Source organism: Zingiber officinale, chromosome 8B, assembly GCF_018446385.1.
Source record: "Zingiber officinale cultivar Zhangliang chromosome 8B, Zo_v1.1, whole genome shotgun sequence".
Taxonomy (NCBI): domain Eukaryota; kingdom Viridiplantae; phylum Streptophyta; class Magnoliopsida; order Zingiberales; family Zingiberaceae; genus Zingiber; species Zingiber officinale.
In genome coordinates, this window is record NC_056001.1 from 57,281,459 (window position 1) to 57,292,108 (window position 10,650).

The window sequence follows — 10,650 nt, forward strand, 5'->3', positions numbered from 1 at the left end:
GTCTGGCCTTTTATTCAGTACTAAGATCCCCAATTCAAGGACGGTCAGTCTAAGGACCGGTCTGGCCTAAGGGGCGAGCATCCCAATCTTAGGAGTGTTTGGATAAGTCTAAATAGTCCGGCCTTGTTTAAACAGCTTGAGATATTACTTTAGTAATTAGGAACAAGTTCTCAGTTAGTGAGGGCGCCCAATCGAAAGGTTGGTCTGGTCCCTTGTGTTGGGACCTTAGATGGCTAGAGGGGGGTGAATAGCCTCTTTGAAAAACACTAAACAAAAATTTCTTCAAGAACTTTGTTAGCACAGCGGAATTAGAAAACTAGAACAAGAAAACACAGCACACTAACTCAGAGATTTACGAGGTTCGGGGATAACTTGCCCCTACTCCTCGGCGTGTCCGTAAGGTGGACGAATCCTCTTGATCTTTCGGTAGATCACACCCCGGAAGCTATCCGGCTAAAGGATTCTCCTTCTCGGTGGAGTAACCTCTCCACAAAGTCTTTAACAGCAGTAAGAAATTAAGCACAAGACTTACAGTAGTGGCTCAAGTGAAATGATCAAAGGAAGCTCACAGCCACAATCAGCGAAGAACAAGCGCACTGCTTCAATCTTCCAGAGAGTTTTTCTCCACAGTGTTTTTCACAGCAAGAGCACAAAAAGCATTGTTCCGAGAGCCTCTCCTCTCCACCTTCATATGCCTCTCTGCTCTGAAACGGATCTCTGCCAAACCTGCAGCAAATCCCTGCAAATCCCTGCAACCGTCCACGACGTCGCCAATCACACTTCTTCCTTGTCTGATTGTCTCAGCTCCCACCAATGGCATCCTCGTTTCCACTGGTACCTCTGAGCTTGAACCTATCAGCACAAGTCAAGCTGATTTCGACCAAACGGCTGCCAGCAGATCGCAAACGAGACGTTGCTACCAAAACTGGTTTGTCCGCAGCGAGACACAGCAAAAGCCTTTTGTTGCCTTCTACTAATGATCCTTAATTTGAATTCACCCAACATCGTAATCTGTAACCTGAAACTTCGAGAAAACTTGCAGCAGATGGTTAGAAACGAAATAGGTAAAAGCAATTGCGAATTAGAAACAATAAGAGAAAGCGCATGCAAAACAAGCCATACTGTGGATCGGTCAGCAGACCGATCCACGCCTATTTATCGTCACCGATCGATCTGGGGACCGATCGGTGCTTGTCTGATCGGTCCCAAGACCGATCCACCCCTTCACGCGAATCAGGTATCGAAGCCCGATCGGTCGGACTCGGCTGGATCGGTCCGTAAGACCGATCGGTATCCACTCAGCTGATCATCGATCGGTCCCGACCGATCGGTATCACTCGTGTGCTACTGAGTGTTATCTGATCGGTCCCGGACGATCAAGATACACTCGGTGCTCGAGTGTTGTCGATCGGTCCCGGACCGATCGATACACTCGGTGTTATCGAGTGTTGCTCGATCGGTCCCCGACCGATCAGGCCTTCACCGATCGCACCATCACCGTGCCATCAGTGCCCGGATCGGTCTGCAGACCGATCCAAAACTGTGAGTCTCGAGTCAAGCTTCCAAGCTTGCTGCCCTCACCCTGACGGCCACCGTGCTACCGAACCCTCTCCGACATACATGCCAAGCTTCCACACTTGGGCTTCCCAATTGCCTGGTTTCACTCACCGGGACTTTCCAACCGCCTAACATCCCGGTTAGGACTTTCCCACTGCCTGGCTTCACTCACCGGGACTTTCCCGTGCCAAGCTCCTCGCTTGGACTTTTCCCAATCAGGTCAATCAGGTTAACCAAGTCAACCTTGATTAGTAATTAGTCTGAGTTAATTTAATATCTGATTCAAACTTAAATCAGTGTCAACATCAAAACAACATCCAGGTCAGACTGTATCAACAATCTCCCCCTTTTTGTTGTTTGACAACACAATTTAAGTTTAGATCAGAAAAATTCTCATATCCATAATTTCAGGGAAATTAAGATCTCCCCCTAAGATGGATATAACTCAGTTACTTTCTCTTTTTTTCTTTATTGATTCAAAGAGGTCAAATCGTCTCTGAACTTAATTATTTTCTCCCCCTTTGTCAAACACCGAAAAGGTGTAAAATAATGAATAAGACTGACAAGCACCTCCCCCTTTTAACCAATAACGCCCCAATCTTAATCCACAAAAAAACACGGTATATGAAAAACAATGGCATATGAAACATCATAAGTGTATCATGAATAGTGAAGCATCATAAATAGCATGAATATAAGAAACACAGCTAACATCCAGTTCAGATAAATGTATCAAAGACATAGTATCAACAAAACAATCAAAACATAGAGAATGTCAGCCAACATCCTCATCAAGAGGATCATCCGCAGCATCAGCTGGAAGAGTGGAATCCTGAAGAGGCATGCTGCTGCTTGAGGGTAGCTCGCCCGCGGAGTGCTGAGGAGGTGGATGGCCGGCCATCCATCCTAGAAATGCCTGATGTGTCGCCAACTGCTGTCTCTGTAGAGTATCGAAGCGCTGATCAATCTGGAGGCGCAGGCCATCGAACTCTGCAGCCACCATCTCCTCGTGGCGGTCAAACCGGCTCTCCAGCTCAGCGATCTGCCAGCGCAGATCTGGATCCTCCTCGCCATATGCAGCAGCAGCAGGAGGACGAGCAACCTGTCGTGGAAGTGGTAGCTCACCCAGTGCCCTCCCATCCTTCCACCTAACCGTCCCATCCTGACTTAGGATTCCGGACTTGGAAAACGCACGTTTCCCAAGTCGACAATCCTGCCTGACCATCTTCACTATCCTCCCCCTAGAGACGTCAATACCCATGGACTCGAGCCAATCAGTAATTATATGCCCAAAAGGCATATAGATGTTGTCGCCGCTCGGTTCGCTATGGGAAATGATAGACATATAGACACTCGACATAATATCAAAATCTAGACGTCGACGTAACCCATAAAGCATCAGACAGTGATATGGTCGAATTTCTGCCAACGGTTTAGAGGTGATAGGTAGAAGACATTGTGTGACAATTTTGAAAAGAATGTAGTCAGGAGCAGAAAGTCTAAGGGCTGCAAATGTAGGAAAGTCGTCATCTAACTCATCTAAACCATCCAATCTCGGATGACCAAAGAAGTACTCATAGATTGAGTCAGAAGAGACATTAAGAGGATGAGGTACGGGTTCAGGCAAAACAGGATAGATGGAGAACACCGTCCCCGAACACAAACGACAACCTAAATACCCAAAGAAGGCAATTATGTCGAGATCAATGTTTTGCTTAGCCACTCTTGTTCTATAACTACCATCAGGAGTCTGATGAAGGTTGTTATAGAATTCAGATACTAGATCAAAGTTGATGTCCCTTTCTAGAAAAACCAACGAATCGAGCTTGTAGTAGGCAATGGTTTCTAAAATAGAGGGACAAGATTCCTGCATGAACTTCTTATCAACAGATCGACAAGGGAGTAATTTGAAAGTCCTCTCCTTAAATGATTTTTCAAATTTTTGGTTGGGGAATCTCCCCGAACTAGCCGGTTGAGGTCGGGAGGTAGCAGGAGCTTTGGACTTGGACTTGGATTTGGATTTCTCGGTTGGTTCCTTAGAGGTACCCTCACCACTAGTGGGTTTCTTCCTAACCATTTGGACAATGGGAAACAAAGAGAGAGCACCGGAGCCACCAACAAATAAGAACCGAGACAAACACAACAACAGAAGATGAGAAATGAAAGCACAATGCCAAGTTCTATAGAGGTAGGAGTTACCTTGGAGCCATGGAACTCTCGGCTAGGGCTTCCGAGGGCTGGAGCTTCGGCGTGCAAGGAGAAGAGAAAGGGTGGGCTGGTGGGAAGAATCGGCTAGGGTTCGCGTGAATGAGGGAAAGAGGGGATCGGGAGGTTTTAAGGGTTAAGATGGGTGTACAGTGAAGAAATGATCGGACGGTTGTCCGATCAGTATCCGACGCCCCGATCGGTCACCGGACCGATCAGAACCTCCTGATCGATGCCGTGGACCGATCGAAGGTGATCGAGTTTCGCGAAGCCCGATCGGTCACCGACCGATCAGAACTTCTGATCGGTCCGTAGACCGATCGGAGATCGACAAATTAAGTCAGTCGCGTAACAACCGAACCCGATCGGTCTATGGACCGATCGAAGAGCCTATGCGTATCAGTTATCCCGATCGGTCCTTGGACCGATCGGTGAGTCGACTAAAACTCCTGATCGGTCCCGGACCGATCAGATGCATGTAAAGATTGAAGTTTTGGATCGGCCCGTCGACCGATCCATCTTTCTCCGATCGGGCAGCCCGATCGGTGTCTGACATCGAATTTTCATGATTTCAAGAATGAAATCCTTTGATAGTTCGTAGAAGTTTCTCCAGTAAAACTTTCAAAATCAATATCTAGAACCCTGAGAATCTACAAGCATAACTATGTCCTAACGATGGGCTCTTATGGTGTGAATTTGTTTATAATTTGAGACTTTCATATTCGACTACAAACACTGAGATTTCAGACAAGTTTCAAGTTTGTCAAAATAGACAACTTGTCCTAATTTGCAATCAAGGCATGAAAGCTGAAATTCTTGATTCTTGTTATGTTTAGTTTCAAGTTTGTCAAAATATATTCAATTTATTATTATTTCCTTTAATAACCTATCGTTTTATCAATCAAAAGTCATGACATGAACCAAACAACAATACCAATCAACACATTAACCATCAACCATGATTAGAAAAATTTCTAGGCAAATGTCCAACCAAGATTCCTTGGTTGGAATATATGAGTAAGATCTAGGAACCAAATACACATGAATTATGTAATGGCCTTCCCCATACTCAATTAATGTCTCTTCAACCTAATTATTCAAGGGATGCATAATACATTTTGAATAAATTGGTTGTTCCTAGCATCTCACCCCATTTCTAGCAAACAAAAACAATTTGTTAAACCTTATCGTTTGTGTGAGATGTCCCCAAATTGCCCAAATCAGTTTCCCAATTACTCTTGTCATTTTAATAGTCCTTATTGATCATGGTGAAGTTCTAATGACCTAAGGAGCCAAACACATTCCCAACTCCCTCCTTAAATGACTAAATTCATTCTCCGGAAGGGGTTTTGTGAAGATATCGGCTAGGTTTGACTTTGACTCAACATATGTGAGCACAATGTCTCCCCTAGCTACGTGATCTCTTATGAAGTGATGACGCACTTCAATGTGTTTGGTCCTCGAATGATGGACTGGATTTTTAGTTAGGTTGATTGTGCTAATGTTGTCGCATAGCACTTGTACACCCTTATAAGAGAGTCCATAATCCTCTAGGGTGTGTATCATCCACAATAATTGTGATACACTCTCTCCCATGGCGATGTATTCAGCCTCGGTCGTGGAGAGAGCAACACAATGTTGCTTCCGACTTGACCAACTAACTAATGATGAACCTAAAAATTGGCAACCCCCACTAGTGCTTTTCCGATCCAATTTGCACCCAGCGTAATCGAAGTCGGTATAACCTATCAAGTCAAAAGACTCCGTGCGAGGGTACCATAGACCTACTCTAATTGTGCCCTTAAGGTATCTCAGAATTCTCTTAACTGAAATTAAATGAGATTGCTTGGCACAGACTTGATATCTAGCGCACATACCCACAACAAAAAGTATGTCCGGTCTACTAGTTGTGAGATATAGAAGACTACCAATCATGCTTCTATATTGTGTTAGATCAACTGGTTTTCCACTCTCATCATTGTCTAGGCGAGTGCTCGTCGCCATTGGAGTGGATACTTCCTTAGAGTCACTCATTTTGAATTTCTTGAGCATCTCTTGAGTATATTTTGTTTGATGGACATAAATGCCATCTCTAGTTTGTTTGATTTCTAGTCCAAGGAAGAATGTCAATTCTCCCACAAGACTCATTTCAAACTCACTTTCCATGTGAGTGATAAATTCATTTAAATAGCCCTTGTTATTTGAGCCACAAATTATGTCATCGACATATACTTGGGCTACAAAAATATTTTCACCATCTCGATGAAGAAATAGTGTTGGGTCTATTTGACCCCTTACAAAACCCTTTTCTAATAGATAAGTCGACAACCTTTCGTACCAAGCTCGAGGTGCTTGTTTTAGCCCATAAAGAGCTTTCTTGAGCTTGAACACGTGGTTTGGAGCTTCGGTATTCACAAACCCCGGTGGTTGTTCAACGTAGACTTCTTCTTTAATGAAACCATTTAAGAAGGCCGATTTAACGTCCATTTGATAGAGCTTGAAACCTCTATGTGCAGCAAAAGCTAGCATTGAACGAATGGACTCCAATCGTGCCACAGGAGCATAGGTCTCATCATAATCGAGGCCTTCAACTTGACTATAGCCCTTGGCTACTAGTCTTGCCTTGTTTCTTACTACCTCTCCCTTTTGGTTTAACTTATTTTTGAAGACCCATTTAGTTCCAATAATGGTGGTCTTCTTAGGTCTAGGAACCAAGTCCCACACTTGGCTTCTTTCAAATTGACCTAACTCATCTTGCATAGCTATGACCCAATCAAGATCATGCAATGCCTCATCAACTAGTTTAGGTTCGATTTCTGAGATCAAAGCAACCTCATTCGACTCATTTCTGAAGAATGATCTAGTCCTAACCCCTTGTTGGATGTCTCCCACAATCTGGTCTTGTGGATGACTAGAGACTATCCTAGATTGCCTTGGAGTTGGCGGTGCCTCATGAGTGGTCTCACTCGGCACAGGCAAGAGATCAGATTGAGCCCTTTCTTGCCTTTGCTCATCATCTTCAGAGTCAACTTCGACTCTTCCAATGTTTTGATCATTCAAACTTAGATTTCTAAGTTCGAATTGAATTTCTCCTACATCCCTTGATTGATCATTTGATTTAGGGATTTCTTCAAATGCTACGTCTGAGGACTCTTCAATCAATTTAGTCCTCTCATTGTAGACTCGATAGGCTTTGCTGGTAAGAGAGTACCCGACCAATATCCCTTGATCAGCCTTAGCCGTGAACTTCCCAAGATGGTCCTTGGTGTTTAAGATAAACACTTTACAACCAAACACCCTAAGATGTTTAATTGTAGGCGGTTTCCCAAACCAAAGTTCATGGGGAGTCTTTCCTAAAAACCTATGTATTAAAACTCGATTTTGCACATAGCAAGCTGTATTCACAGCTTCAGCCCATAAGTAGCTCGGTAGTGAGTACTCATGAAGCATGCTTCGTGCAGCCTCTTGTAGGACTCGGTTCTTTCTCTCCACAACCCCATTTTGCTGTGGGGTCCTTGGAGTAGAGAACTCATGCCTATATCCCTTTTCTTGACAAAACTCTAAAAACCTATGATTTTGAAATTCCCCACCATGATCACTTCTAATGGTTTTAATTGTTGTCGATTTTCATTTTCAGTTCTTCTACAAAAGGAAATAAAAATATCTATAGTTTGGTCCTTATGTTTCAAGAAGAAAGTCCATGTGTATCTAGTAAAATCATCAACGATTACCAAACAATATCTACTTCCATTCAATGATATTACACTACTGCAATCAAATAGGTCCATGTGCAATAAATCTAAAGCAGTAGATGTACTTACATTGCTTTTACCTTTATGGACAGCTTTTGTTTGCTTACCCTTTTGACATGCATCACATAGTTTGGTCTTGTGGAACTTGATGCTTGGTAAGCCTCGCACTAATCCTTGGTTGGCCAACTTCCGGATGTTCTTCATGTTTACATGTGCCAATCTTCTATGCCATAACCAAGACTCTTCTTCTTTCGACATGAAACACTTAATCAAAGCATTAGTAGCACTTTTAAATGATACTTGATAAATATTGTCAACCCTTGTGCCTACTAGTACCGTGTCAAGTGTGTCAATGTGTTTAACCAAACATTGACTTGAATGAAATTCAATTGTGTAACCCGTATCACACAATTGACTGACACTTAGGAGATTAAAAGTCATCCCCTTGACTAGAAGGACATTCTTGATATGAAGACATTCGGATATATGAATGTCTCCAATTCCTACAACCTTAAGGCTACCATTATTACCAAAAGACACATTACCTCTACTTTTGTTTTGAATGGTAGTAAACAGTGATTTGTTCCCAGTCATGTGCTTGGAGCATCCACTATCAACAAACCAAGTTGATAGATGCTCCCCCTCGACCAATGCCTACAATACAAGAAAAATAGAGGTTTTAGGTACCCAAATCTTGGGACCTAATGCTTCTACAACGAAAGACCTAGGAACCCATGCCTTGGTCATACCTTTCCTAGTTCCATGAACTCTAGAAACATGTGATCTACTATTTTGAGTTCTAGACATTAGAGAAATGAAACTCGACTCCTTGGGTTGATACCCTAACCCGGCTTTGTTGTAAACTGCCCTTTGGGCATTTAGAATCATGTCTAGAGTCTTAGAGCTAGTTGAGAATTTCTCAAGCATTTTCTTGAGTTTCTCAACCTCACCCTTTAAGGCCTTGTTCTCATCCTCAAGGACTTCTAGATGTAGGTCATCGACCTCATCTTCCCTAAGGGTCCTTAAGGTTTTTACTTCTTCTTTCAACAATTTATTTTCTGTTTTTGACTTTTTAAGCAATATAGATAAGTGAGTGATAGTTTTATAACACTTTTCTATATGAGAAGGGGTTACCTCTTCATCATCCGAAGATGATGAAGCCGTGGTTGAAGCGCTTGAGTCATCACTCTCGGATTCGGACTCTTCCCTTACCATGAGTGCCAATTGCCGAGTGCTCTTTTCCATCTTCTCTTCTTCCTCCGATGAGCTTGATGAGGACTCATCCCAAGTGGCCTTGAGGGCCTTCTTCTTCTTGGCTCTTTCCTCCTTCCTTTTGACTCGTTCCTCCTTCCTCTTTAGTTTCGGACACTCGCTCCGAATGTGTCCTTTCTTGCTACACTCATAACATGTAACATTAGATTTATCAAAATTTTGATCATTCGTTTTACCTTTTCCTTTGTATCTTCGGCCTCTTCTCATAATCCTCCTTACGAAGTTCGCCATCTCGCTTGATGATGATCCACTTTCATCATCGGATTCGGAAGAAGAGGTGGATGAGGAAATCTCCTTTTCTTTCTTCTTTTCCTTCTTCCTTCTTCCATCCTTGCTCTTTGGTCCTGCAAATAAAGCAATACCCTTCTCTTTTTGACCTTTGTTAGCAAGCTCATGAAGTTCCATCTCACAGAAAAATTCATCTAGTTTAACAATGGAAAGATCCTTGGATACCTTGTAGGCATCTACCATGGATGACCACAAGGCATTCCTAGGAAAAGATTTAAGAGCGTACCTTACTAAGTCACGGTTTTCTACCCGTTCATCCACGGAGTGGAGACCATTGATGATCTCCTTGAATCTCCCATGAAGTTCACTCACCGTTTCATTGTCCTTCATGGTTAGATTTTGGAGCTGATTCAAGAATAGGTCCCTCTTGGCAATCCGAGAATCCCGAGTTCCCTCTTGGAGCTCGATGAGTTTGTTCCATAGGTCTCTTGCACTTGAGAACAGACCTACCTTGACGAGTTGGTCTTTGGCGATTCCACATTGCAAGGTGACCATAGCCTTGGCATCGGCTTGTGCTTTGCGGAGTTGTTCGGTAGACCACTTTGACGACTCGAGTTCCTTACCTTCTTCATCCTTTGGTGGTGTGAAACCTTCCTTGACTGAGAACCACATGGCTATGTCGGTTTTGAGGTAGTACTCCATGCGGCCCTTCCAATATTGAAAATCTGCTCCTTCGAAGTAAGGTGGACGGTTGGTGCTAAATCCCTCCTTCATGGCCATTGTTTTGCTCTTCGGGTTGTTAAGCCGAAATGAAGAGAACCTGGCTCTGATACCACTTGTTGGGACCTTAGATGGCTAGAGGGGGGTGAATAGCCTCTTTGAAAAACACTAAACAACAATTTCTTCAAGAACTTTGTTAGCACAGCGGAATTAGAAAACTAGAACAAGAAAACACAGCACACTAACTCAGAGATTTACGAGGTTCGGGATAACTTGCCCCTACTCCTCGTGTCCGTAAGGTGGACGAATCCTCTTGATCTTCGGTAGATCACACCGGAAGCTATCCGGCTAAAGGATTCTCCTTCGTGGAGTAACCTCTCCACAAAGTCTTTAACAGAAGTAAGAAATTAAGCACAAGACTTACAGTAGTGGCTCAAGTGAAATGATCAAAGGAAGCTCACAGCCACAATCAGCGAAGAACAAGCGCACTGCTTCAATCTTCCAGAGAGTTTTTCTCCACAGTGTTTTTCACAGCAAGAGCACAAAAACAATTGTTCCGAGAGCCTCTCCTCTCCACCTTCATATGCCTCTCTGCTCTGTAACGGATCTCTGCCAAACCTGCAGCAAATCCCTGCAACCGTCCACGACGTCGCCAATCACACTTCTTCCTTGTCTGATTATCTCAGCTCCCACCAATGGCATCCTCGTTTCCACTGGTACCTCTGAGCTTGAACCTATCAGCACAAGTCAAGCTGATTTCGACCAAACGGCTGCCAGCAGATCGCAAACGAGACGTTGCTACCAAAACTGGTTTGTCCGCAGCGAGACACAACAAAAGCCTTTTGTTGCCTTCTACTAATGATCCTTAATTTGAATTCACCCAACATCGTAATCTGTAACCTGAAACTTCGAGAAA